The sequence below is a fragment of the Nycticebus coucang genome, chromosome 21, assembly GCF_027406575.1.
Source record: "Nycticebus coucang isolate mNycCou1 chromosome 21, mNycCou1.pri, whole genome shotgun sequence".
NCBI classification, from domain to species: domain Eukaryota; kingdom Metazoa; phylum Chordata; class Mammalia; order Primates; family Lorisidae; genus Nycticebus; species Nycticebus coucang.
The window spans coordinates 47,718,648-47,746,139 of record NC_069800.1 but is presented as its reverse complement, the minus strand read 5'-3'; positions in this window follow the sequence as shown (position 1 = coordinate 47,746,139).

Here is a 27,492-nt window from a genome sequence, read left to right as displayed (position 1 = left end):
CCCCATGATTAATACACCAGTTTTTGATCTTGATATCTGACCAACTTCCCCCCTTAGACCATGAGGATTCACCACTTCCTATGTACATGTTTCCGGTAAGCAGAGGCAAAATCAACCTGTCATTTCAATGGGAGAACATTTGTGATTTTTAGCTGAAAGAACTGTTTTTGTAAGAGTGTTGCTCAGTCGGTTTCCAGCTGTGCTGGCTTTCATGACCTGGCAGCTGGAGAGTCTCCTGAGCATTTCTGCCTCATCAGGGAGATCTTTCTGCCCTGTTGCCATGGCTGGAAGTCCAGACCTAGAGCCAGCAGGTCAGATAAAGTGGGAATTGGGGCCTTGAGGACACATGGATATGGGAGACCCTGGACATGCCAACACATTAGGGCCCATTACCCATCTCTTTCTGCAGAGTTGGGGCCCATCTCTTTCTGCAGAGCTGGAAGACTGCCCTCCCAAATCGACCCAGGTCATTACTTCTTTGGACCATCTCAGGAGGTAAAGAAATGATCTTTCTAGTCACAATAGAGCAAGGGGGAGTGGCGAAGTCCTTTGTGGCTTGGATTTCGATGCTGGCTGCTAGCTTGGCCCTGGGCTGGCATCATAGGTGAACGATAGGACCACAGGGAGATGAGCATAATATCTTGTCTACTCTGGAAAGATTCAAAGGGCTAATTTGTATTATCCAATCTCTTTTCTTTATCTCCAGATAGGGCCTTTTGCCAACAATTCTTTTGGACTGAGAAAAGGCGCTGTTTTCCTGGTTCCAAAGTCTTCCCTTTTGATAGACCAGGGGGTAGGAGATTCATAGTATTTTAGGACAGTGTAACTCCAGATCCCTGGAGTAGGCAGAATAATGGCCCTTCAAAGATATTGTGCAACCTAATTCATGGAACTTGTGAATATGTCACTGCAGTATGGCAAAGGGACTTTGTATGTGTGATTAAGTTTAGGATTTTGAGACGAGGGGATTATCCTGGACTAGTTGGCTGGGCCCATTGTAATCACAGGGTCTTTATAAGAGGAAGGCAGGGTCAAAGTCTGAGAAGGATATGTGACAATGGAGTTGAGGTCAGAATGATGTGACTGCTTGGCCTGAGGATGGATGAGGCTGTGAACCAAAGAATGTGGGCAGCCTTTAGAAGCTGGATTATTAGGCGAGGAGCAGATTCTACCCTAAGCCATCCAAAGGAATGCAGCTCTGCTGACACCTTGATTTTAACTCATTTCTGACTTGTAGAACTATAAAATAATCTTTACAGAGGAGAAAATTTTGACAGCAGCCACACACACACACACACACACATATACTTCTCAGCCTTTGAAATATACCTGTTGGTCAGGTGCAGCAGCTCACGCCTGTAATTACAGCACTTTGGAGGCTGAGGTAGGAGGATTGCTTGAGACCAGGAGTTGGAGACTAGCTTGAGCAAGAGGGAGACCCATCTTTACAAAAAATAGAAAAATTATCTAGGTGTGGTGGCATAAACTTGTAGTCCCAACTATTCAAGAGAGATTCCTTGAGACCAGGCGTTTGAGGCTGCAGATACTATAGTGATGCCACTGCACCTAGCCCAGGTGACAGAATGAGACAGAAAAAACCCAGAAATATGCCTTGTGGATTTTCCCTCATTAGGCCAAATTTCATATTTAGCTATGTATAGAAAAGAGGTGTCCTGGGGCTCGGGCTTGGTCCACCAGAGCCCAGAGCTGCCAGGGCCGGTCCAAGTATGTTCTGAGGAGAGGGGGTCAGAGCGAACGCACCTCTAATATCCCTGGAGCCATGGGTCAGGGTGGCCTCATGGAATGGATTTGGCCATTAAATATCAGCTTCCTCTGGCTTTGAACCCAGGGCTGCTCACAGAGAGAGAATATGCTGGTATGTCCCGTGAGAAAATGCTGTGCCCCCCCCCCCCCCACTGCACATTCAAAAACTTGCCTTCTGGGGCCACCTCACCCCATGTACCTGGTGATAATAGAAACATGATAATGTGACAACACCTTCCATGAGTGAACTCATGGAATTCTCACTGGAATTCTGAGAGGCTTGCTTTCTTCACCCTAGGCTGTCACTGTGACCTTCAGAGTGACCAGTGAGTCCTGCGATTTAGTTGCCCGGCTGCAGCATTGTGCTGAGAGGGCCATGGGGTGCCACATGAATGCCTGCCCTTGGCTAGCACCCCACTCCCTCTCTCTTAGAATATCACAGACCTGGTGGCTTAAACAACAGAAACTTATTTCTCACAGTTCTTGAGGCTGGGAAGTCCACGTTTAAGGCTCTGGCGGATTCGGTATCTGGTGCAGACATTCTTCCTGGCTGTTTTCTTATTGAAGGGCTGACAGAGAGGTGAAGATGCACTTCATATCTTTATCTACTACCTACCTACCTGCTGAGAGACCTCTCCTGTGTCTTTCCTTCTAATCCCTTTCAGGAGGGTCCACCTTCATGACCTGACCACTTCCTAACGGTCCCACCACTTCATATCATCACACTGGGGATTAGCCTCCACATAGGAATTTGGGGAGACACAAACCTTCAGTCCACTGCAACTTCTTTCTCTTTCCTTTTTATTTATTTATTTATTTCTGAGACAAAGTCTTTCTATGTCGCCCTTGGGTAGAGTGCCGTGGCGTCACAGCTCACAGCAACCTCAAACTCTTGGGCTTATGTGATTCTCTTGCCTGAGCCTCCCAAGTAGCTGGGACTACAGGTGCCCGCCACAACGCCCAGCTATTTTTTAGGTGTAGTTGTCATTGTTGTTTGGCAGGCCTGGGCTGGATTTGAACCTACCAGCTCTGGGGTATGTGGCTGGCACCCTAGCTACTGAGCTATAGGTGCTGAGGCTATCATTTTCTTTCTTGATTTATGCAGTTAATATTCCTAAAAGAAGACTTGGGCCCTTCTTAGAGCAACATGGGACATAAATGAAGAAATAGAGGGTTAAGTAATCTGACTGCTGACTGGCTACAAACTGATCTTTCAGTCCTAACCTCATACTAAATTTTAGCTCTGTCCTCCCTTTGGTCTCTGACCTTGGTTCCATACTGACCCCTAATCCCACATTATACAAAACAACACACTTTTTGTTTATCCAGAGGTGTCCAACCTGCGGCCCCTGAGCTGCATGCTGATTTTTTGAGGACTTTTTTTGTTTATCTGTCGTGTTGTTCATCACAAACAGTATGTGTGGGCTTTTTTTTTCTGTCATCAGTTTTTGTTAGTGTTTGTGCATCTACTGTGCGGCTCGAGACAATTCTTTTTCATCCAATGTACAGCACAGAAGAAAAAAGGTTGGACACCCTCAGATATAGATAACTGGAGGTTTAGTGTGTGCCAGGCAAGGGTCAATTTCACAGTCATTAGCTGGTTTAATCTTCCCAGTGATCCTAGAGACAGGCATTCTTATAACTTCTGCTTTAGAATGAAAGATGATATAATATTTTGAAGTATTCATTGAACTTTGGACTCTGTAATAGATAAAATGATACATTAAATTCATTCATTCAGACCTTCTTTCACTCATTCATTCAACAAAAATGTATCATGCTTTTGCTTTCTATAGGGCTGAGTGTTGAGTGCTGGGGATACCAAAGACAAGGTCTGGGCCTTGACACCAGGGCACTCCCCCTTGTAAGACTGAGCCTGCAGAGATGATGGCCCAGTTTCATCTTCTGCCAGTCTGCCCCAGCTGACTGGTGCCCTCCTCCCCAGACAAGGGATTGGGAGGGTCATACTGACGTCTTAGTTTCAGGCAGAGACCCTTTCCCAGAGCTTCCCTCCTCTCTAGAGGACAGAATAGTCATGGAGGTGCTGAGAAAGAGAAGTGAAACTTCATCAGATGGTCTGGTGAATTCAAATGCATTTTTGTCTCCAGAGTCAGAAGTGAGAGGTCGTGGGCTTGGCTGCTACTTCTGAGAGTACCATGTGGGCCTTGCATATAAGGGATGGACCCTGGGGCATGCTGTGGCCGTGCCCAACCAGGTACCAAACCAGACAGTGTCCCTTGCATGTCCCATCCTTTCCTCCTACCCATGCAAGACAGGTTGACGGGAAGTTGGGCTGTTTCATCCCTAGCAGTAAACTCAGCAGGTGTCAGCAACTGTTTGCTGAATGAACAGGTGAACCTCACTTGGGTTTCACGCCCAGCTGGGCAGCTCAGCAGCTGTGTGCCCTGAGCAAACTGCTTTCCTCTCTGAGTTCTCCCTTTGTCATCTGTCAAAAGAGAACAGTGAGACCTACTAGGGTTGCTCATTCATTCAGTCATTTTAACCTTCTTAATTTTTTTTAAAACACCTTTTTTTATTGTAAAATAAATACAGATAAAGGAAACCACATAAAAGTGTGGTGTAATAAGTTATCACAAGGCAAACATTTTTTGTAGCCACTATCCAAGTTAAGAAATAGAACTTGGCAAGTACTCTTCCGCACAACTCCCTTCAAGAGCCTTTCCTAGCCTTATCCCCCACCCCACTTCCCCACAATTACTTTTTTCTTTTTTCTCAAAAAAACCTCGCTCTACTGCCTGGGCTAGAGTGCTGTAACATCATCATTGCATACAGCAACCTCAAACTCTTGGGCTCAAGTGATCCTCCTGCCTTAGCCTCCCAAGCAGCAGGGCCTACAGGCGGCCGCCACTTGGGCTCAAGTGATCCTCCTGCCTTAGCCTCCCAAGCAGCAGGGCCTACAGGCATGTACCACCACACCCAGATATTTTTTTCTGTTTTTAGTAGAGACGGGGTCTCCCTCTTGCTCAGGCTGGTCTTGAATTTCTGAGCTCAAGTGTGAAGAGGATTATAGGCATGAGCCCCTGTACCTGACCCACAAGTATTTTTATAGTAGTCACTTTCTTGCAATACTATTTCATCATGTGTGTATTCCTAGACACTATTGTTTACACTTAGCCATTAAAAAAATTCATCTTTTTTTTTTTTTTGTAGAGACAGAGTCTCACTTTATGGCCCTTGGTAGAGTGCCGTGGCCTTACACAGCTCACAGCAACCTCCAACTCCTGGGCTTAAGCGATTCTCTTGCCTCAGCCTCCCGAGTAGCTGGGACTACAGGAAAAAATTCATCTTTAATAGCCGGGCCTTGTGGCGGGCGCCTGTAGTCCCAGCTACTTGGGAGGCTGAGTCAAGAGAATCGCCTAAGCCCAAGGAGTTGGAGGTTGCTGTGAGCTGTGTAACGCCATGGCACTCTACCGAGGGCCATAAGGTGAGACTCTGTCTCTACAAAAAAAAAAAAAAATTCATCTTTAAATAGTCTCTTGTAATTGCGAGGCTTCCCTCAATCTTCACCTTTTCCTTACTAGTTATTTGTGTAGTCTGTAGTTTCCCGCAGTCTGGATTTTGCCAACCGCATCCTGTAGCTTTGTGTTCTTCTGTTCTCTAGCTCCCTGCAGATCGGCAGCTGGACCCAGAGGCTTGACTGTCTTGGGTTCAATCTCTTTGGCTGGGTTCCCAGTCTGCTTGTGCTCTTTCAGGCCCAAATGTTGGGCAACTGTGTGTGTGTGTGTGTGTGTGTTTTTTGATACAGAGTCTCACTCTGTTACCCTGGGTAGAGTGCCCTGGTGTCATGGTTCACAGCAACCTCAAACTCTTGGGCTTGAGCAATTCTTCTGCCTCAGCCTTTGAAGTAACTGGGTCTCCAAGTGCCCACTACAACACTCAGCTAGTTTTTTCTATTTTTAGTAGAGACAAGACCTCATTCTTGCTCAGGCTATTCTTGAACTCCAGAGCTTAGGCAATTCACCTGCCTCAGCCTCCCAGAGGGCCAGGATTACAGGTGTGAGCCAACACGCCATGTTTATCCATATTTTAAATGGATACGTTGTAGCTATGTTGTCAGAGCATAAATAGCCTTTGCATGCTACACGCTCCTTTACAATTTCCATTTAGTCTTAGTTGTGCAAGTAACTTTTATTTTATTATTTTATTTTATTTTTTGTCTCTGGTGATTTTGATTGTCTAAAGCTTTTCTCTGATAGGTTCTCCAGAAAGAGCCCATCAGAACAATATTCTGAGTTCTTTTATGTTATAACTACATTCCTGTGCCCACTATACCTCTAAGTCAGTTTTGCTAGACATAAAATTATTAATATGTTCTTTGTTCCGAATATGTTAAGTAGGTTACTTTGTCTTTTTCTGGTATAAAGCATTACTCTTGAATAATCTGATAGTAATCTAATTGATTTTTCCTTATAAGTCAGTTCTTTATTATTTTGCCTAGATGATGAAGGATTTTTTTCTCTTTCCTAGAATTTTATTAGAGTAAGTCTTATTATTCTGGGTTGATATTTGGGGGCATGTGATATGTTCTTTTAATATGTAATTTTTAATTTTTAAAAATTTCAGTAAATTTTCTTGAATTATTATATTTATTAGACACTAAGAAATTTATTTTATTTATTTATTCAGTATTTATTCTGTTATCTTGCTTTGGCTTTCTTCTTCAGGGACTCTTATTATTTCTATGTTGGAAGATCTTTGCCTGATTTCAAACTCTGTCATTTTCTCCAGAATATTTTAGAAAGTCTTCTTCATAGCCGGGCGTTGTGGCGGGTGCCCGTAGTCCCAGCTGCTGGGGAGGCTGAGGCAAGAGAATCGTGTAAGCCCAAGAGTAGAGGTTGCTGTGAGCCGTGTGACGCCACGGCACTCTACCCGAGGGCGGTACAGTGAGACTCTGTCTCTACAAAAAAAAAAAAAAAAGAAAGTCTTCTTCATTTCTTGATGATTTAAAATATTTCTGCCAGGTTGGGCATGGTGGTTCACGCCTGTAATCCTAGTGCTCTGGGAGGACAAGGCAGGTGTATTGCTTGAGCTCACCAGTTTGAGACCAGCCCGAGCAAGAGTGAGACCCTGTCTCTGCTGGAAAAAAACAAAACCAAAAACTGAGGTAAGAGGATCTTTTGAGCCCAGGAGTTTAAGGTTGCTGTGAGCTATAATGACGCCAGGTCACTCTACCTAGGGTAACAGAGTGCAACTATGTCTCAAAAAAAATTTTTTTTTCTTCCTTTTCTCCTTTTTGTTTTGAGACATTATCTTAAGAGTGGCTGAATTTGCTCTTGTGTTCCTTATTTTAGTCTTAATTTCTAAAATGATTTCTTCCCCCATAAATTTCTAGATTTTTCCTGAGCTCGGCCACTTTATTGACACGATCATCTAATTGAGTTATGTTGTTCTTGCTCACCTTGCATAATTAAAAGAATGTGCTTTAGGTCATTTTGAAAGAGAAGGTTGCAGTGTTGATTTGAGGAATGCCTTGCTGGTGCGCCTTTCCTGTTCGTGGGAATGAGTTTTTGCTCTGGATTCCCCTCTTGCTTACTTTGTATGGTATTTGGCCTCAAGACTCTTTTCTGTTGCTCATGTTGGTGTTCCTAAACTTGAAGAAGGAGATATTCAGGATGGCATTTCTAACTTCAAGAGTGCCCTCTCTCGTGGTTTTCATGTGGTGTACTACGGTGTACTACCATGAAATGTGGTAGCCTGCTTTCTGAGGTTTCTTGGCTCAATTTCCTCCTCCACTTTCATCTAGATCTTATGCTTCCTCCTTTTTGATTGTCCTGGTCTTGCCCCATTTTGATCCCATTTGCAGTGGTAGGGGACTCTGCCTGTTCTGGAAGGAAAACCCAGTGGGTTAGTGCTGAGAGTTCACAGGGTTCAACTGCTCCAGCTCCCAGCCCTTGCTGACTTGTTGTACTCACCTGCTCTGGGACTGGGCTAGACCCTCCCAGGTTCAGTTACTTTTCTCATATTGTCCCTCTGTGCCTCCTAGTGAATACCTGCTCGTTCTTTTGGTATTCTCCCATTTTCAGGTCTATCAGATACCCCTTGGTTTCCCTTTGCTGGCCAGTGGATGGGGCACCAAGGGCTAGAAGCCAACCCAGGGACAGCGTCCCAGGGGGAGTCCTAGGAGGACTCTGATCACATGTAGGTGGCTATTGGAGGCTTGCTCCCTTCAACTCATGTTTTGGTGTTCATGGGGAGATCTTACTGCCTATTTTGAAGCAAACATTGTCCGTGGGTTTTGCTTTTGTGACCTTATTTTTATGGGGGAATTTGGAGAGATTTAAAAACTATGCTGGCATTGCTGCTCTTTTCCCAGCCAGTTCAGAGAAGATGAGCTGTAACAATAAATGCATGACAAAGTCTGGCCGTCTTAAGTGTCTGAGTGTCCTGCAACCAAGATGCTCCTGCCTTCTTTTATTAGAGGCAAGGTCTTGGTCCGTCATAGCTCACTGTGACCTCCAACTCCAGGGCTCCAGTGATGTCCCTGGATCAGCCTCCTAAATAGCTAGGACTATAGGTGTGCACCACTACACTTAGCTAATTTTTTATTTTTATTTCTTTTGTAGAGAAGGGGTCTTGCTATGTTGTCCAGGCTGGCCTCAAACAATCCTCTTTCCTTGGCCTCCCAAAGTGCCGGGATGACAGATGTGAGCCCCCAAGCTTGGTACACCTTCTGCTGCCTTACTACCAGACTGATCCCCTTCTTCAATTCCTGCCGGCCTGACCTCTGGTCCTTGTGCTCAAAGGTGGAGGCATGAGGCAGGGTAGGCCCCTTACACTGGCTGTCACGAGGCTGGGACCCCCTGCCCTTTATACCCTTTCCTTGCCCTTCTGGAACCTCTCTGGGTATTTCATCCTGGAGGGGGTTTTGGAGGAAAGCTCTTCTCTACAGCTGCCACCCCCACCACCCCTGGAAAGCCTGGGGAGCCTGCTGCTAGCCTGCAGCGCCACCTGCTGGCCTCTTGTTTAATTGCAGAGGGAGAGGCATTAGGTCTCGTGGTCCACCCACTCCCTCCTCCCCAGCCAATCAGGTGGGTTGATCTTTTCTTTCTCTAATTGTGTCTATGTTAACATAATGATAATAAAGGGAAATAAAGAGAAACTTTCCCCGCCCAATCCCACTGTCTAGACAAGCACAGATTTTCTTTCCTTCCTCCCTACCTCCCTTTCAGTGTGTATTTACTCTGAGACTGGGCCCATGCAATCCTTCTCTTCTGGCTCCTGAAAGGACATCTGGAGATCTTTTTTTTGGAGACAAAGTCTTACTTTGTTACCCTCGGTAGAGTGCTATTGCGTCACAGCTCACAGCAACCTCCAGCTCTTGGGCTTAGGCAATTCTCTTGCTTCAGCCTCCTGAGTAGCTGGGACTACAGGTGCCCACCACAACACCCGACTATTTTTTGTTGCAGTTTGGCCAGGGCCAAGTTTGAACCTGCCACCCTCAGTATATGGGGCCAGTGCCCTACTCACTGAGCCACAGGCCCTGCCCTATCTGGAGATCTTGGACAGTTACACTGGCAATGATGGGAGAAAGCCCTGACTCTGAAGCCCAAAAGACTTGGCTTTGAGCCTAATGTTACCAGTCACAAGCTGGGTGAGGTGGGCTAGTTAACTCACTTCTCTGTTTCTGAATCTGTGTGTGCTAGGCAAGATAATCCCCTTCCCCCCAACCAAGATGTCCATGTCTTAATTCCTGAAACCTGTGACTATGTTACCTTACATGGCAAAAGGTGTTTTGCAGATGTGGTTACAATTGCAGACCTTGAGATGGGAGATTCTCTTGGGTTATCTGTGTGGTCCCAATCTGATCATATGAGCCCATGAATGCAAAGACCCCTGGCTTCAGTCAGGGACAAACGATATTGCCAGCTTCGAAGCTGGAGGCAGGGGCCATGAGACAAGGAACGTGGGTGTCTGCTAGAAGCTAGAAAGCAGGGAAACATCCTAGGAGCTTCCAGAAGGAACGCAGCCCTGTTGGCACCTAGAGTTTAGCCTGTGGGACCTGTGTGGGACTTCTGGTTTCCAGAGTTACAAGATAAAGAGCTTGTACTGTTCAAACCACTAAGTTTGTGGTAATTTGTTATTGCTGGGATAGAAAATGAATAATACACTGTATGGTGGGGAAAATAACAGTAGTTACTCCACAGATTGGTGGGGAGAATGAAATGGGATCACTGTGGGAGATGCTTTGTAAATTGCAAAACATTTTGCAAATATTTTAAGGTTTTCTCTAGGAAGATGTCCATTTATTCTTTTACTCATTCTGCAGTTATTTTCTGAGCATTTACTATGTGCTGGGCACTGTGCTCAAGGCTGCAGTTATAGGAGTGAACACAGTCTCTTTTTTCACAGGGCTTATAGGTCGGGAGGACAGCAGGGTGTTAAAAGGCTATGGAAACACACATATCATGGAGTTATAATTGCGACACCCACATCATGGAATTGTAACTGTGATGTGTGCAATGAAGGGACCGTCCGGGAGCTGTGAGAGTGGGGAGTTGGGAACTTGCTAGACCTCAGGCTTCAGGCCTCAGTCTTCAGGCAGGCCCTGGAAGGTTGTGGTGTGTCCTTTCTTACGTTCCCACACAGGCTGATCTGCCCTGATTGGGGGGGGTGGTGGTGCCAGGGACCGGTGCCCAGGCCAGAAGCAGCATCCAGGGCCATGGATCCCATGTGGTCTCTACACCCAGGCCTCACCTTGTTTGAGGTCAGTGAGGTCAGGGCTGGCTGGCATGGTGGGAAGGGGAGAAGGCAGGCTTGGTGGCATGTGACCTGAGACCACTGACCCTTGGGTGTTCATCTTTTTGTGGAACAATTCCAGAAAAAGGGCTTTGTAGGCTGGCTGGGCTCAGGTCTGTGGCTGCAGGTAGTGAAGCTGAGCCTGGACTCAGGGCCTTGTGGCTGCAGATGCTGGGCTCTGGAAGTCCCCTCTTTGGTACTGGTATGAGCTACCTCATGTTGCCTCTTGGGCTTGGAGCTGCCTGGTAGCCTCGTTCTATGCTTCCAGTGTGATGGAACAGGCTTCTTCAGAAACACAGATTCTTAGAGGACACGAGATTCCTGGCGAGGCAACTGACTGCAGCACCTTATCTCACTGGAGAGATTTTTTGATAGTGACGGAAGAGGACAGGGACCCAGAATGAATCATACAGTTCAGACAGCAGAGGAACCCCAAGGCTTGGTGGGCCTGCAGAGGAGAGTCTCAGTGGACCCCAAGCCAGTGAGAGACCAGGGCTAGAAAGGAGCTGTGCTGCCACCTGGTGACAGACACTGGCGCTACTGTTGGGTCGGACGCCTTGTCTTCTGGGGTGGGACTTTCTTTCAACCCGGCCGAGGTGGGCTCAACACTGCTCCTGACAAGTGGATGATGGAGAGTGCCCAGTAAATGAATTTGGTAGAGAAGGAGGTAAGGTTTGGCCTTAGAGTCCCTTTTATACTCCATATCCTACTTGGCCAGGTTCACTATAGTTCCGCAAGTCCAGACAAAGGGCCGTTGCTGAGAATGCCTCCACCTCCACACCAGAGACCACCATGGACTTCACAGATTTCAAGGTCAATGTTGATAATTTTTCTCTCAGGCTTGCTACTCTAGGACCTCCAATGTGGAATTTACATGTAGAGGGGCTATAATGCCATGGGTCAACGGGAAATACAGTGCTTCATAGGAAGCTCTCCACAGACTGGGCGACGTGCAAACTGGCCCATCCTTAATAGAAAGGTGACCCGTTCCTTTCAGGTGCCCTGGTCTCCAGGGAGTATGCATCTGTAGTTTACATGGTGTAACTGTAGTGGTGCCACCAACTCCTGAGACCAGACGGCCTCAAGCCTACGGGCTATTCAGCTGAAGTCCTGAGATCAGGATTACAGAATGTAGCCCTGTTTGTGAAACAAGAGGTTAAAGCCTCCCACCATTTGGAAGCTTTTTTGTGTGTCTCCTAAGATGTCTGTCCAGAAAAAATTAGAAAGTGGAAGAAAGAACATCTGCAGAAAAGTGGGAAACATTTTGGCAAATGTTTTTTAGACCCTTAACTTGGCTTCAGCCAGGGTGAATAAACTATTAAATACAATTTTTTCATTTACTAGTTCGTTCATTTACTTGATGTAAACTTTTTAGTCATAGAAAATTGTTTTCTCCTCATCTCTACCAAAACGATGAGTATGGCAGAGAATACGGGCGTGTTCCACAGGGAGCTCTCACGTGCATGGACTTTGACGTATGTGGACTTGTAGAGGTCAAGCTCTAGCAGTTTGTAGGAGTAAAAATTTGGACACAACCGCAGTGTCATCAGCAGGATTACAGATAAATAAACCGTGGTGCATGTGGCAAAGGCAGTCTCTATAGTGACAGTCTCTATAGTTAAAGGAACCTTCTCTTTGTACTCACATGCAAAGAGCTGAAAAACAACGCAGAGTTAGAAAGCAAGCTGCAAAATGCATATTCAGCATATTGTTTATGGATTTATAAATGTGTAACCAGAGAGGAACACAGGAATGGGAAACGTACACTGCTTTCATTTGTCAATGAACACATACGTTCCTCTTTGCTCATCTTTTGGCTGTCAGCTTGGTACGCCGCTTCTTCAGGGCAGCAGGTGTTCTGATGCTCTCAGGACCCACACTTTTCCTTCGTGTCTCTTGTCATGGTTATTTATTTTGTGATGTGATTATTTGATTAATGTTCTCCCCTCCCCCTGAAAAAGTTTATTCAAGCAGAGGCCTTGGCCACCTTCTTCACCATGGCATCCTCAGCCCTCAGCCCACTGCCTAGCCCAGTGCCTGGCACATGGAGCCTAGTGCCTGATTTCTGATTTCTGTCTGTTCCCCCAGTGAGGCTGTAAGCTCCATGAGATGGGCGTGGGGCGTGTATGTGTGTGCAGTGGGGAAGTGATGGTTTTCTTTTTCACTGAATCCGTCAAGGTTTAGTGGTTATGAGGGCAGGCTGTAGAATCAAAATTCGTGAGCTCAAATCGACCACTGCTAGCTGTGTGACTGAGCCAGAAGCTTAGTGTCTCTGAGCTCAGTGTGTCTTTGTCTGTAAAAAGGGTCATGATCTCTTCCTTAGAGTTTTGTTAGAATTAAATGACATAATGTATGAAAACAATCCATCAAGTGCTGGATTAAATGTTACATGTCCCAGTCCCTCCGTTGGAAGACCTGGCCCTTGGAGGTGGGATGCTGTATTCCGCCCTCTGGGGCCAGCTGGGCTATCTCCCACATGACCATCAGGTGGCGCTGTGGTCATTCTCACCGGTGATGCTCAGCCCAGGGACTCGCTCAAAGCTTCAGAGTGGCTTCCAGCCCCGCTCCCTGCCAGCATCCTGTTTGCAGGTCCCCGTATGGCCATCCCTCTCTGCTCTAGTTTCTCGGTGATGGAGTGTTCACTATTCCCAGGCTGGAGACTCACTCAGGGCTGGTCTGGGAGCTCTATTCTCTAGGTGGGGGCAGCTGGACCTAAGGAGACAGGGGGAGACCAGATGGAGAGTAACGGGCAGACCAGTGGCAGGAAGGATGCAAGCTGGAGTCTCAGGAGCCGCTCACTCTCAGGCCTGTATAGTGTAGGGGCTGACTCCTGCTAGTGGCCTTATAAAGACACCCAGGGGCAGGGCTGCTAGCCAGGGCATGGCTTTAGAACAACCTGTTTTCCACTCACCACGTGCCAGGCTGTGCACAAACCCATTCGTTGGTCCTAGGAACCCTAGCTGGTAAGAACTATTAGCATCCTCATTTATCAGAGAAGAAAATTGGCACAGAGAAAAATGAAGAAGCTGGCAGGTAAAAGTGGCAAAGCTGAGATTTGAACCCTGGCAGTTTGGCTCTAGACACCACCTTTTAGTGAGATTCTTCTCCACTGCTGCTAGGCTAACCTGGCCATCCTCCTTCTCCCCACTAAGCCCCCCGTGCAGCCAACCTGCAGGTCTGTGAGGCCTGTGGGAACAGAACTTGGACCCTGGTGGAGTTTACAGTTCCCAAGGTTGAGTCCTGGTTCTGCCACAACCTTATCCTGTGACCTTGGGGGAGTCACTTAACTTTGCTGTGGCTCAGTGTCCTCCTTATGAAATATGTCAGTCCTGGCTTCTTTGAGTTTTGGGGAGGATGGAGAGATTCGAGGATAGATTTGGGAAGTGTCAGCCATAATCATCACTGGTGACAGCCCAGGCCAGGACTGGTCTCTGAGGCTGCTGCGTTGAAAAGCTGAAAAATTGAGCTAGAATCTGACATTCCTGGAGTTGAATCTTGGCTTTGGTATCTAGAGGGTCTGAGCCATGTGATTTTGGATAAGGTTCTTTGTCTTTTTCAGTTTTTCCTTTAAAATAGGAATGACTAATACCAACCTCGTGGTGCCCTTGTGATTGTTACGTGAAGTAACAAGAACTTGGCACAGAGTAGGTGCCTTTGTAAAATTTCATTTCCTGTCCCCAAGAGGTATCAGACGACCATATAAACCCAGGGATCAGCACATCTGGAGTTTCTGGCGTCTCCCTTTCTCCCAAGGAGAGTCTGGACCTTGTGGGACAGGCTGCAGGATCCTGTTTTGTTCTTTTGGTTCCTGGCTCTGGTCCTGTTTGAATTTTGTTTCTTGAGAAAGTGGCGTCCATTTCTCAGCCACCCATACATGTAACTCTATGTTGGCTGTCCTGGTGCCCAGCAAGGGCTGCATCTTGGCCTCTTGCCACCCAGGACAACTGGACGGTCAAGTGGTGGGTGAGGGACCCTGGGGCTGCCTCTCTGTCCCTGAGGTCTCCTGAGATGGCACGGGAGGGATAAGGGCTGGGAAGTCCCGTCTGATTCTGCCTCCTCCAGGGTCTGTGTGTCCTGCTGCCTCTGCTGCTCCTGCCCAGACACTAGAAGGGGGGACAGAGCCATGGCACTGACCTGAGGACATCAGGACTGGATGAGGTGGGCAGCGGGTAAGGTTACTCAGGGGCCAGAGTGAGGATGGCTGGGCAGTTAGAAGCTGTTCCTTCTCCCTCACCTCGTGCCAGGGGTCGTGGTGCTGGGAGCCTCACAGCAGTGTTACTTTCATTCCCTCCAGCTGCTTCCAAACACAGGGCCACTGACACACAGCCACAGCTGTCCTGTGTTTCAGAGACAAGGAGACTGAGCCCTGGTAGCAGGATGAGATGTGACGCACTCGAGGTCCTAAGTGTCAAGGTCTAGTAGGGACTCCCAACCCCTTCCTCCTCCCTCCCCTCCCCCTCTTCTCTCATCCACTCCTCCTGCACTTAATTTTAATGGCCCTTTGATTGCGAGCCTCTTCTTAAAGAGAGACTAATCATTATTAACGAATTTGGGCTGTTCTAGTGTAAATGCACCAATGGCCCCAGCTTGGGCAGCCACTAGGCCATGAGCAGCAGCGGGTACCTCAGCGCTTTTGGGCCATGAAGAGTCCTGGTGTAACCTCTTGATGGCCGTTACTCATTTCTCTCCCCAGTTAAACCTGGTAATTGGCTAGAAGGGGCCCTCATCCTGGAAGTGGGGGGTGGGGGACTGGCTCACTGCAGAACAGAAGGTCCCAGAGACCTGGGACCCCCTGGAACCACCCCCCCCACCTGGCAGCCCACCCCTCACACTGGGCTATTTTCCAGGCAGCAGGATGTTTTTTAGGTTTGTTTTCCAAAACTGAAAGAGAAATACTCCCAGCAGAAGGAAAAGAAAACAAAAAACAAACAGAACCTCTTTGGGATCTTTCGATCCTGAGCCTTGTGCTTACTCTGGGTGAACCTCCCAGCATGTGGCACCTTCACCACCAGCATCTCCTGGGAGTCTGGGGCAGCTCCACACCTCTCCCAGCTGGTTTCCTTAACCATATCTCTGCATTTGGGAGGCGATGGCAGGAGGTGGGGGATACGGATGCATTGTGTAAATGAGGACTTCTGATGATAATTTCATCCTGGGCAGGAGACAGACACGCTCACACGCCCCCAAATCACTAATGGGGCCTCCCCCTGAAGGTGCTCCTTGCTTCTTGAGACGGCGTGATTACTCAGTAGGTTCTGTGTAATTATTTAATCAAGCCCCAAGCAAGTCCTCAGTGTGGAGCTGGGGCTGACCAGGCCCAGCCATCCCTCCTCCCCGGGGGAGGCCTAATCAGTCAGGGCTGGGAGAGGGAGCGGGACACCTCAACACTTCTCTCCTTGTGCAGCCACTGGACTGTGTGGGAGGGATTCCCAGAGGGAGGGGGCCAGGTCACCTTGGGGCTGCCCTGGCTGAGGACAGAGCAGGAGGGGTCTCTAGAGACCTGTTTGTGAAGCCCCTTTATTAGTCTTTGGAGACCCTGAGACCAGAGATGAAATGACAGCAGGCGAGCCCACCATTCCTCGGTTGCTGACCTGGCCAGGCGAGCCCACCATTCCTCGGTTGCTGACCTGGCCAGGCGAGCCCACCATTCCTCGGTTGCTGACCTGGCTTCTGTAATTCATTTCCTTCCTCTGCCTGCCTCCCTCCCTCCCTTCCTTCTCTTTCCCCCTGCTCCTTTCTCATTTATTTCTCTATTCTCCCCTTCCTTCTCTCGTATCATACGAGTACTGCACAAATGCTTACATTCTCATCGTGCAGATAATACACATAAAGGGAAAGTCTCTCTTGATCCCTCTCTTCCCCCAAGCCCAATCCTTACTCCCTCCCCAGAGGTAACCCCAGCTCCCAGACTGGAGACCCTCCTTCCAGACTTTTTTCTATCCATTCATAAATTTACCTTTGTTCCTGCAGCAGTACTAGTTCGGTGTTTGCTTTTGTTCACACATCCCCAAGAAAGAGTTATCCTGCCCCAATGTCAACCAGGGCCAAGGTTGAGAAACTCTGGTCTAGAATGTCCTCAACTTGCTTTTTTCTAATAATAATAATGATAATGATAATGACAAGAACAACAACAACATATCGTGGAAATCTTGGCAGGTTAGTAAATAGCTTTCCCTCATTCTTTTTTTTTTTTTTTTTTTTTTTTTTTTTTTTTTTTTTTCAAGTTTAAGCTCATTTTCTTTTTTTTTTTTTTTTTTTTTTTCTTTTTTTTTTATTGTTGGGGATTCATTGAGGGTACAATAAGCCAGTTACACTGATTGCAATTGTTAGGTAAAGTCCCTCTTGCAATCATGTCTTGCCCCCATAAAGTGTGACACACACTAAGGCCCCACCCCACTCCCTCCCTCTCTCTTTCTGCTTCCCCCCCCCCTAACCTTAATTGTCATTAATTGTCCTCATATCAAGATTGAGTACATAGGATTCATGCTTCTCCATTCTTGTGATGCTTTACTAAGAATAATGTCTTCCACTTCCATCCAGGTTAATACGAAGGATGTAAAGTCTCCATTTTTTTTAATGGCTGAATAGTATTCCATGGTATACATATACCACAGCTTGTTAATCCATTCCTGGGTTGGTGGGCATTTAGGCTGTTTCCACATTTTGGCGATTGTAAATTGAGCTGCAATAAACAGTCTAGTACAAGTGTCCTTATGATAAAAGGATTTTTTTCCTTCTGGGTAGATGCCCAGTAATGGGATTGCAGGATCGAATGGGAGGTCTAGGTTGAGTGCTTTGAGGTTTCTCCATACTTCCTTCCAGAAAGGTTGTACTAGTTTGCAGTCCCACCAGCAGTGTAAAAGTGTTCCCTTCTCTCCACATCCACGCCAGCATCTGCAGTTTTGAGATTTTGTGATGTGGGCCATTCTCTCTGGGGTTAGATGATATCTCAGGGATGTTTTGATTTGCATTTCTCTAATATATAGAGATGATGAACATTTTTTCATGTGTTTGTTAGCCATTCGTCTGTCGTCTTTAGAGAAAGTTCTATTCATGTCTCTTGCCCATTGATATAAGGGATTGTTGGCTTTTTTCATGTGGATTAATTTGAGTTCTCTATAGATCCTGGTTATCAAGCTTTTGTCTGATTGAAAATATGCAAATATCCTTTCCCATTGTGTGGGTTGTCTCTTTGCTTTGGTTATCGTCACCTTAGCTGTACAGAAGCTTTTCAGTTTAATGAAGTCCCATTTGTTTATTTTTGTTGTTGTTGCAATTGCCATGGCAGTCTTCTTCATGAAGTCTTCCCCCAGGCCAATATCTTCCAGTGTTTTTCCTATGCTTTCTTTGAGGATTTTTATTGTTTCGTGCCTTAAATTTAAGTCCTTTATCCATCTTGAATCAATTTTTGTGAGTGGGGAAAGGTGTGGGTCCAGTTTCAGTCTTTTACACGCAGACATCCAATTCTCCCAACACCATTTATTGAATAGGGAGTCTTTCCCCCAAGGTAAGTTCTTGTTTGGTTTATCGAAGATTAGGTGGTTGTAAGATGCTAGTTTCATTTCTTGGTGTTCAATTCGATTCCAAGTGTCTATGTCTCTGTTTTTGTGCCAGTACCATGCTGTCTTGAGCACTATGGCTTTGTAGTACAGACTAAAATCTGGTATGCTGATGCCCCCAGCTTTATTTTTGTTACTAAGAACTGCCTTAGCTATACGGGGTTTTTTCCGGTTCCATACAAAACGCAGAATCATTTTTTCCAAATCTTGAAAGTACGATGTAGGTACTTTGATAGGAATGGCATTGAATAGGTAGATTGCTTTGGGAAGTATAGACATTTTAACAATGTTGATTCTTCCCATCCATGAGCATGGTATGTTCTTCCATTTGTTAATATCCTCTGCTATTTCCTTTCTGAGGAGTTCATAGTTTTCTTTATAGAGGTCCTTCACCTCCTTCGTTAGGTATATTCCTAGGTATTTCATTTTCTTTGAAACTATGGTGAAGGGAGTTGTGTCCTTAATTAGCTTCTCCTCTTGACTGTTATTGGTGTATACAAAGGCTACTGACTTGTGGACATTGATTTTATATCCTGAAACATTACTGTATTTTTTGATGACTTCTAGTAGTCTTGTGGTTGAGTCTTTGGGGTTCTCTAAGTATAAGATCATGTCGTCAGCAAAGAGGGAGAGTTTGACCTCCTCTGCTCCCATTTGGATTCCCTTTATTTCCTTGTCTTGCCTAATTGTATTGGCTAGGACTTCCAGCACTATGTTGAATAGTAAAGGTGACAGAGGACAACCTTGTCTGGTTCCAGTTCTAAGAGGAAAAGCTTTCAGTTTTACTCCATTCAGTAAAATATTGGCTGTGGGTTTGTCATAGATAGCTTCAATCAGTTTTAGAAATGTGCCACCTATGCCTATACTCTTCAGTGTTCTAATTAGAAAAGGATGCTGGATTTTATCAAATGCTTTTTCTGCATCTATTGAGAGGATCATGTGATCTTTATTTTTGCCTCTGTTAATATGGTGGATAACGTTTATGGACTTGCGTATGTTGAACCAGCCTTGCATCCCTGGGATGAAGCCTGCTTGATCATGATGAATGACTTTTTTGATGATAAGCTGTAATCTATTGGCTAGGATTTTGTTGAGAATTTTTCCATCTATATTCATGAGTGAGATTGGTCTGAAATTCTCCTTTTTGTTTGGGTCTTTTCCTGGTTTTGGTATCAGGGTGATGTTTGCTTCATAGAATGTGTTGGGGAAGATTCCTTCTTCCTCAATTTTTTGGAATAATTTCTGCAGTACAGGAATAAGCTCTTCCTTGAAGGTTTGATAGAATTCTGGAGTGAAGCCATCTGGACCAGGGCATTTTTTAGTTGGAAGCTTTTTTATTGTTTCTTTGATCTCAGTGCTTGAAATTGGTCTGTTCAGGAGGTCTATTTCTTCCTGGCCAAGTCTAGGGAGAGGGTGTGATTCCAAATATTGATCCATTTCCTTCACATTGTCAAATTTCTGGGCATACAGTTTCTGGTAGTATTCAGAGATGATCTCTTGTATCTCTGTGGGATCAGTTGTTATTTCCCCTTTATCATTTCTGATTGAGGTTACTAGAGATTTTACTTTTCTATTTCTAGTTAGTCTGGCCAATGGTTTATCTATTTTATTTATTTTTTCAAAAAACCAACTCCTTGTTTCATTAATTTTCTGAATGATTCTTTTGTTTTCAATTTCATTGATCTCTGATTTGATTTTGGAGATTTCTTTTCTTCTACTGAGTTTAGGCTTAGATTGTTCTTCTTTTTCCAATTCCATAAGGTCTCTTGTGAGATTGTTGATGTGTTCTCTGTCTGTTTTTCGAATGTAGGCATCTAAAGCGATGAATTTTCCTCTCAAAACTGCTTTTGCAGTATCCCACAGGTTTTGGTAGCTTGTGTCTTCATTGTTGTTATGCTTAAGGAAGTTAGTGATTTCCTGTTTGATTTCTTCCTGCACCCATCTGTTATTCAACAGAAGATTGTTTAATTTCCATGCTTTTGGATGGGGTCGAGCATTTTTTTTAGAGTTGAGTTCCACCTTTAGTGCCTTATGGTCTGAAAAGATACAAGGTAAAATTTCAATTCTTTTGATTTTGTTGATATTTGTTTTGTGTCCCAGGATATGATCAATTTTGGAGAATGTTCCATGGGGTGATGAGAAGAATGTATATTCTTTATCTTTGGGGTGGAGTGTTCTATATGCGTCTATCAAGCATAATTGTTCTAGGGTCTCATTTAAATCTCTTATATCTTTGTTTAATTTCTGTTTAGAGGATCTGTCCAGCTCTGTAAGAGGTGTGTTAAAGTCCCCTGTTATGATGGTATTATCAGATATCATATTGCTCAGACTGAGTAAGGTCTGTTTCAAGAATCTGGGAGCATTTAAATTTGGTGCATAGATATTTAGAATTGAAATGTCTTCTTGTTGTAGTTTTCCCTTGACCAATATAAAGTGACCATCTTTGTCTTTTTTGACTTTAGTTGCTTTAAATCCACATGTATCTGAAAATAAGATTGCAACTCCTCTTTTCTTCTGAATTCCATTTGCCTGAAAAATTGTCTTCCAACCCTTGACTCGGAGCTTTAATTTGTCTTTTGAAGCCAGGTGTGTTTCTTGCAGACAGCAAATGGATGGCTTGTGTTTTTTAATCCAGTCAGCCAATCTATGTCTCTTCAGTGGGGAATTCAAGCCATTAACATTTATTGAGATAATTGATAAGTGTGGTAGTATTCTATTCGTCTTATTTGGTGAGAGTCCATTGCTTAGTTTTATCTTTTGCATCAGTGTGGAGGTTAGGTTCTGTCCTTTGATTTCTGAGTTCTTACTTTGCTGCTGATCCATTGTGGTGGTCAGTGTGCAGAACAGGTTGAAGTATTCCCTGTAGAGCTGGTCTTGTTGTGGTGAATTTCCTCAATGTTTGTATATCCGTAAATGATTTGATTTCTCCATCAATTTTGAAGCTTAGCTTAGCAGGGTACAGAATTCTGGGCTGAAAATTGTTCTGTTTAAGTAGATTAAAGGTAGATGACCATTGTCTTCTTGCTTGGAAAGTTTCATTAGAGAAGTCTGAGGTCACTCTGATGGATTTGCCCCTGTAGGTCAACTGGCGCTTACTCCTGGCAGCTTGCAGAATCTTTTCTTTTGTCTTGACTTTGGACAGGTTCATCACAATGTGTCTTGGAGAAGCTCGGTTAGAGTTGAGACGACCTGGGGTCCGATAGCCCTCTGAAAGCAGTGTGTCAGAATCTTTGGTGATGTTTGGGAAATTTTCTTTTATAATATTCTCTAGTATGGCTTCCATTCCTCTGGGGCATTCTTCTTCCCCTTCTGGAATTCCTATAACTCGTATGTTGGAACGTTTCATAAAGTCCCATAATTCTGACAGTGAACGTTCTGCTTTCTCTCTCTTCTTTTCTGCCTCTTTTACTATCTGAGTTATCTCAAAAACTTTGTCTTCTACCTCTGAAATTCTTTCTTCTGCATGGTCTAACCTGTTGCTGATACTTTCCATTGCATCTTTAAGTTCCCTGATTGACTGTTTCATTTCCTTCAGCTCTGCTATATCCTTTTTATATTCTTCATATCGTTCATCTCTGATTTGATTCTGTTTTTGGATTTCCTTTTGGTTATTTTCCACTTTATTAGCAGTTTCCTTCATTGTTTCCATCATTTCTTTCATTGTTTTCAACATGTGTATTCTAAATTCCCTTTCTGTCATTCCTAACATTTCTGTATAGGTGGAATCCTCTGCAGTAGCTACCTCATGGTCCCTTGGCGGGGTTGTTCTGGACTGGTTCTTCATGTTGCCTGGAGTTTTCTGCTGATTCTTCCTCATGAGTGATTTCTTTTATCTGTTTCCTTGCCCTAATTTTCCTTTCACTTCCTCTTGCTCTTTAAGTTCTTGTGCCTGTGGAAGTTGTGGGCGGGTTTAGACGGGTTGAACACACGCGACCACTTGCCGGTTTTCCACTGTTTTAGTCCTCCTCTTGGGGTCCAGAAGTCTCTCGCTGACTCCCTGTATCCTCATAGGAGTGATGATAGGCAGTTCCCACCAGCCAGAGATGCCTGGAGTCCTATCTCCCCAGACTCACGCTTTCCCTCATTCTTATTACGTCCATATCTTTTGACTATATCACAGCCCATTTATCTAATTATCTTTTGACAGATTTCAGGTTTTTTCTGATTTGGGGGGATTAGTGGAAACACCCCTGTTCTTCCTTGGTGTAGACACTTGGGCGTGGGATTGTTATGTCCAAGGGGTAGTTATCAGTTGTTGGATTTACTAAGCCCCCATGCACGCACAGCACTCCTGTTTTAAGCACAACAGAGCCTTATTTTCAGTCTCCCACAAAGGGTGTGCCAACAGGCCTTCTGACCTTCCCTACCCCAAACCCCCAGGATCTCTAGGAAGATGACAGAGCTATGGAGGTCACAGCTATGATGTCTCTGAGAAGAGAAGGTAGCCAGCCTTTGCAGGTGGATGGGGGCCTGGCCACGGCCCCCAGTGTGTAGAATGCTTCCCATTCAGCAGCTCTGTGTGGTGTGCAAAGGAAGAACGGGGAAGAACAGTGAGACTTGCCTTTGGCTCTGAGAAGTTCCATAGTCCCCAGACACCCCAGTGGGGTTCCATAGATTTAGCAGGGGGTGAGCAGGCATGCAGTGTGAAACTGAGTTGTGAGTGTGGACCCTGGGAGTTCTATGGTTACAGGCCTCTGAAAACCCCACCAGACCCCTCATGGCCCTGGAACTGTGGTTGCCAGATCTCACAGGGCATCCATAAAGTAGTTGGAACATTCCTACCAGGGCAAATTATTCGCTGTTTACCTGAGATTCAAATTTAACTGGGTGCCTGTGTTTTACCTGGCCAGCCTCTCTGCTGCCCCCGCTCTGTGTCTTCTCTATAAAGGAGGGAGGAGCGAGTGGCTGGGACCAGATAGCACCTCTATTGTCGCCTCGCCCCCCCCCCCCCTACACTTCCCTTCTCTGAGAGGCCTAGCCCCACATTGGAGAGCTTGTTCTTGCTTGTATGTGAGAGGCAAGCCTGGAGTGGAAGGCAGGGGATGTGTCCAGGGCAGCACTGACAGCCACACTGACCCCACCTCCCCCACTGCCCACACTTAGAGCCAGCGGCCGCGGCAAGTGTAATTAGTTAATAAATCATCCCGAGTGATAAACAGAATGATAGATGCAGGTTTCACTTGATCACTTTTTTATTAAGGAGAAATAAATCAGCACCACATTGTTGCTATAAACCTTTCAAACTGGTCAGATCCTGGCTGGTAGAAGCTGATTAACATGGCCACATGGAGGGGCCATTTGTAGCTGATCATTGAGATCAATCAATTGCTGTCATTTTCCCTTCTTGGAGGAGGTGGCAGGAACCAGGTCCTCTTCTGCTGCTTCCTGGCTTCTTGCTGCAGTGGTGCTGGGGAGAGACTGTGACTGTGCCATGGTACCAATCCGGAGTTCATTCCCAGCTAAGCCACTGACCTGCTAGTGAGCCTGGCTAGCTGTCATCCCTGCTGTGTGCCTCAGTTTCCCATCCCCAACACGAGGTGAATGGCAGTGTCTTCCTTGGGGAGCTTTTCTGAGCATTGTGGTGCCAGACTGCTTAGTTTTGGGAGCCCTTTCCATGTTTAAAAATTTTCAAGGACCTCCAAGAACATTTGTTCATGTAAGTGATAGCTATCAATATTTGCCGTATTAGAAATTAAAAGAGAAATTTAAAGAATTTATTTACTAACTAAAAATAATCATAACCCCCTTATGTGTCAACATAACATTTTGAATGAAAAGGTGTCATACCCGAAGCAGGTAAAGAAAAACGTGAGACAGAGTGGCCTTAGACTTAGATTATGGCCGGGGCCTGGGTTTGAACTTACCACCTCTGGCATATGGGGCCAGCGCCCTACTCCTTGAGCCACAGGCATTGCCCTATTTTTGTAAATCTTTAGATTTTCCTATCTGCTCTTGCATTCAACTCATTATGATAAGTTGTTCTAGTTCAAGAATATGAAAAAATCCAGGCTCACTGTGATAAGCAGTTGGAAAAGGAAAGAGTGTTTTAACAGGCCTTTCAGGTTCTTGTGGCTCTGTCCTCTGCAAAACTTCCTCTTAAACCCGGGAAAGAATGTGAGTAAAAAGGCAAATAACATCTTAGTTTTATCATGAAGATAGTTTTGACTTTGTGGACCCCCTAAAACGGTCCCAGGGTCCCCAGACTCTGTCTTGAGAACCACTGAAGTGGAGTCTGTGTGGAGGAGGGAGTGGACGCAGAGGCGGCCCTCCAGAGAGGCTGGCTACTTGTCTGGCTGTGTCTGCCAGGTCCTCTGTGAAGGTGGTGTGGGTGCCTTCCTCATCCTGCCCAGAGGCACCGCCTCTCTCCCTGCTCTGGCCTCAGATGCTGACTCCTGACTGCCTTGGGAGTTTCTTTGCCTTCCAGTTTCTGGATGGGTTCAAGCCACAGAGGCTGTGGCTGCAGACTGCAGGGCTGGGGCAGAGGGAGGTTTGGGGTGGGTATTTCTCCAGCTCCCTCCCTTCCCCGTGGGTGACGGAGGCCACAGCCCCTTCTCTCTCCAGGTCCCAATAACTGCTCGTCCTGTCCCTTCAGACTTTGTCCCTGCTACTCCCCCTCCCCTCTCTCATTTCTCATGTCCACCCCCACCACCAGTGTGCAAATCAGTCAGCTGCTGCTGTCTGACAAACCATTCCAAACCCCCATCTAACTCATGCTTCTGTGGGTCAGCTGGATGGTTCTGCTGATCTCGGGGGGCTTGGCTGAGCAGTTTCACCACTCTCGGCTGGGGATCCCTCCCTGTCAGCTGACTGGTGGCTGAGCTAGGGTGGCCTTAGCTGGGATGACCCAATTCTGCTTTCGGTGGTTTTTGTCCTCCAGTGGGCCAGGCCCACTTGTTCTAGTGGAGGCTGAGCAGGGTTCCAGGAGAATAGGCAGAAATACACAGGCCTGCTTGGGGCTGGGCTCAGAACTGGCACAGTGCCTTTTGTAGCATATTCTGCCGGGCAAAGCAAGTCACAGGCCAGCCAAGATTCCAGTGATGGGGAAATAGATTCTATTTTTCAATGGAAGGAGCTGCAAAGGAACATTGCAAGGGATGTGGGTACAGGGAGGGTAAAACTTTGGGCCACCTTTGCAAAAGATCTGTCATCACTGAGGCCAGCTGAAAGATGAAAGCTTCTAAGACTCTAATGCTCCTGGACCATTTCAACAGTCCAAACTCCTGGCCTATCAGGCCCTACAGGGACTGGCTCCACCAGCTTCCTCATTCTTAGCTTGCATCATGTTCCAGCCACACTGGCCATTTTCTCCCAGTGCCTTGCCTCTTAAAACCCCTCCTGCCACAGGACCTTTGCGTATGCTGCTTTCTCTGCTAAGGCAACTTTTCTTTAGCGTTCCCTTCATTAATGTATGCCCTCCCTTTGCATTTCAGCTCCAGCCCTTCCTGACTTCCCTCACTAGGTTGAATCCCTCTACTATCTGTTCTCGGGATAATATAGCCTTTGCTTCTTACCGTTGCAATTTTGCACATGTATTTATTTGACCAACACTTACCATGTACCAGGCACTGTTCCAAGCAGGCTAGAAATATTAAATCACCTAATCTTCGACACAACTATAAGGTAGGTACTATTATTATCCCCATTTTACAGATGAGGGAGTTGAGGCACTAAGGCTGAGTGAGCTAAGATCACACAGCTATTAAGTGACGGCAACCAAATTCAAACCAAGGACTTCTGGCTCTGCTACTGTAATTGTTCCACTCAAATCTGTTTCCTTACCCAGAGAATATACCCGGTGAAGACAGAGACCACATTTGCTCCCTCACTATTTTGCACTCCCAGGGGCCAGTGTAGTATCTGGCACACCCTAGGTGCTCAACAAATATTTGTGAAATGAATATACAGGTGACCTCTGCCAAGGATGGAGGGATTTTCTGTAGCACCTTTGAGCGGTAGGGTCCTGGGGCCCTCTGCAGCCGGACCCCTTCCTCGAGGGGTGCTTCTCATGCCCTGGAGGGCCCCGCAGCCCCCACTCTGCCCCAGCCCCCGAATCCCAGAAGCCTCCCTTAGCATCAATGTCTCTGGCAGCTGCTTCCCCTGCAAGGGCCCTGAGGAAGTTTCAACAATGTCAATTCCCACAGGGCGTTGCAGCCACCCCTCAAGGAGTGACCCTGCTAAGAGTGCAGTTTTCTCTTCCTCTCGCCCTAACTTTGATTTGATCAGGCCAAATCTGAAATGATGTGTGAAAGTAATGATATTTTGTAATTAAATCTCCGGTGACGGCCACTGCAATTTGTGCTACATGCATTGTTCATAAGGAAAAACCGCATCAATTCATTTTCTGACTGGCTACTCCAGGGACTGGCAATTAGGAGCAGATCATCCCTCGTTGCTTCGCATATTAAAGAGCTACTGAAACGCAGAGAGAATTTGGGAGGGTTTTCTTTTCTTTTCTTTTTTTTTTTCAACCTTCTAATAATGTTAGCTTAATTAGAGAGGCTCAGTGATAAAGGGAAAGTTTTAGATGATTTGAGCATATTGTCGTGGAAGGAAGAGAAAGAGCAAATGGAGAGAAGCAGGGGTGCCAGGCAAGGGGGGGCTGCGATGGCTGGAGGATCCAGAATGTTCCATCTTAACTGTGCTGGACCTGGCTGGGCTGTGGCTAAGAACAGGCGGGCCCCAGGGCATGCTCCTCCTTATGGCAGGAACTTTTCTGTGTATCCTTTAAAACATTTCTTTTCTGGGCGGTGCCTGTGGCTCAGTGAGTAGGGCCATATACCAAGGGTGGCGGGTTCAAACCCAGTCCCGGCCAAACAAAAAAAATAGCCAGGCGTTGTGGCGGGCGCCTGTAGTCCCAGCTACTGGGGAGGCTGAGGCAAGAGAATCGCCTAGGCCCACGAGTTGCAGGTTGCTGTGAGCTGTGTGACCCCATGGCACTCTACCGAGGGCGATAAAGTAAAACTCTGTCTCTACAAAAAAAAAAAACAACGAACATTTCTTTTCTTTCTTTCTTTTTTTTCTTTTCTTTTTTTTTTTTTTAATAAAGAAATAGTTGCCAGGCTGGAGTGCAGTGGTGTGATCTTAGCTTTCTGTAGCCTCAGACTTTTGGGCTGAATTGATCCTCCTGCCTCAGCCTCCTGAGTAGGTGGGGCTATAATTACACACAATGATGTTCTATTGATTTTCAATTTTTTTTTGTAGACATTGGGTATTGCTATGTTGTCCAGCTGGTCTCAAAACCCTGGCTTCAAGCAATCCTCCAGTCTTGGCCTCCCAAAGTGAGTTACTGTGTCTGGCCAAAAGTGTTATTTATTATTGAGCAGTGAAGTATTTCATATTTCATTTGGCCCCCAACTGATGGTTCTTTCTCTAACCTGGTTACTGACACTGGCATCTTCTCTGGACCAAGGTA